This window comes from Haemaphysalis longicornis, unplaced genomic scaffold (assembly GCF_048455015.1).
Source record: "Haemaphysalis longicornis isolate Haplotype H1 unplaced genomic scaffold, Haemaphysalis longicornis Haplotype H1 scaffold_3, whole genome shotgun sequence".
NCBI classification, from domain to species: Eukaryota; Metazoa; Arthropoda; class Arachnida; order Ixodida; family Ixodidae; genus Haemaphysalis; species Haemaphysalis longicornis.
This window is the reverse complement of record NW_027526335.1, coordinates 104,729,272-104,731,052: the sequence shown is the minus strand read 5'-3', so window position 1 is coordinate 104,731,052 and position 1,781 is coordinate 104,729,272. Positions and strand designations below refer to the sequence as shown.

The following is a 1,781-nucleotide window of genomic DNA, read 5'->3' as shown; positions in this document are numbered from 1 at the left end:
TCATTTCTTCTATTAATTTTCCTGTGCAACTGAGTAAGGCGATCGGTCGAGGAGTCATAGCGTGTCGGTGGCTTTCCAGGCTTCAGAACGGAAGTAATCTTCGCTAGCTTCCATTCAGGAGGAACGGTTCCACGCAGCCACGTAGCGTTATAGTACTCCAAGAGACGCAAGCGAGAGTGGTGTGATAAATGCGAAATGGCCTCATAAGTAATTTTATCGTAATGAGAAGGGCGGTTCTTGACATCGGAAATGGCCGCATTAAATTCTTGTATCGAGAACGGGTGGTCTAACGCAGGCACAGCAGCTGGAGGTGGAATGAAATAATTTAACTGGGGGTGCCTCCTTGCAGATGTCGTGGCGGACAGCAGCTTGCAATATTCTTCAGCGGCTTCTCTCTGAGAAATATTCTTATGCAATGACAGCACGCTTCCCGCTAAGGTAAGCATTCTATTTGTGTACTGCGAAGGTGAGTATACCTGTGAGGAATCCTTACGCACTGTCTCGTGATCCCCACCCTAGAACGTCTAAAATTTTTAATGGGCTAGTTTCTTCAACGTAAGCCGTAATTGCCACCGAGTGAAGATAAGGAGCGTAAACAAAATAAATACAAATTACCGTCACGCTCACTTAACCCAATTACCCATAGCCCACCAAAATATTGTTAAATAGACTCGCCGATATCACTGAAATTGGGCACGATGGTCGTACAGTCGGTGTATTTAGACTTACCGGAGGCCATTTTGAAGAAGTGGTGGAGTTAGCGCTTTTATTCAAATACAGCGTTGTTGTTTTGTTTTTGTTCTTATAATCCCGAGGACTGCAATCTTAGGCGCAGCTTCCAGCTCATTCGCTATATCTGTATCCTGAATCAGCGTAGATGACGGAGCTTCCCTCACTAAGATTCTGTCTCCATGGAGTTTTTTGGTCCAAAATAACGCCGCCGATACAGTCCTACGTGAAGTACACGGTCGCACATAGCGCCTTTTCTAATGTGTACGTGACATGATTAGAACGAAAAGTGCGCAGCAGGGCGAACGGGTAGAGAGGCAGGGCGCAGGTGTGAATGCCTTTCAGCAAGGGCCATAGGTGCTGAGTAATTGCGGACGCGTTAACGAGGGTGATGTGGGGGACGAGGAAATAAAACAATGGCAAGCAGTGGAGCATAATAGCGTCTGTGTGTTGCCTGCTCAACAATAGCCGGCGACCGCGACACGGGCCTAACGACGCGAGCGGTCCCCTTTGCCTTTAGAAAAAAGGAACTAAACAAAAACTTGCATTTCTTCTACCAATGGCTCCACGTGAACACAGAAGACCCGCTTATAGAAGGACCTGGGCAGCGCTGACTTTCTTGCTACACATACGTACAAAGTCTACATAAAAACAAATGCGTCGGCCGGGAATCGAACCCCGCCCACCTGCGTGGCAGGCATGTATTCTACCACTGAACCACCGACGCTTTTTTTTCTTTATTACAGGCTTGGTACAGTGAACAAAAAAACAACAAAAAATAACCCATGCTTCAACACATCATAATGATAAAAAACCTCCCGCTGCTATGGGTAACACGTGTTAAAAGCCTTTCAGGTTAACTAGTTTATCCAAGGTGTTAGCCCAGTCAGGTTGCTCGTCTTGCATTTTCATTACCTCTCTTATATAAGCAATGCTTTCAATACAGTATTCCCTTGCCCGTCGTGCATCCGGGTCTGCATGTCGCACGGCCATACGAGGTTTCCAGAGACTGTGCAGGCCAAGGCCATAAACATGTCAAGTGGCATGCCTCC

The 1,781-nt window shown here is 46.9% G+C and overlaps 1 non-coding gene across 1 annotated transcript; it reads right to left on the bottom strand.

The window, feature by feature from the left end:
- Positions 1-1,385: 1,385 nt before the first annotated feature.
- Positions 1,386-1,456, bottom strand: Trnag-gcc (transfer RNA glycine (anticodon GCC)). The gene has a single exon. It is a non-coding gene; the product is annotated as a tRNA-Gly (tRNA).
- Positions 1,457-1,781: the final 325 nt, after the last annotated feature.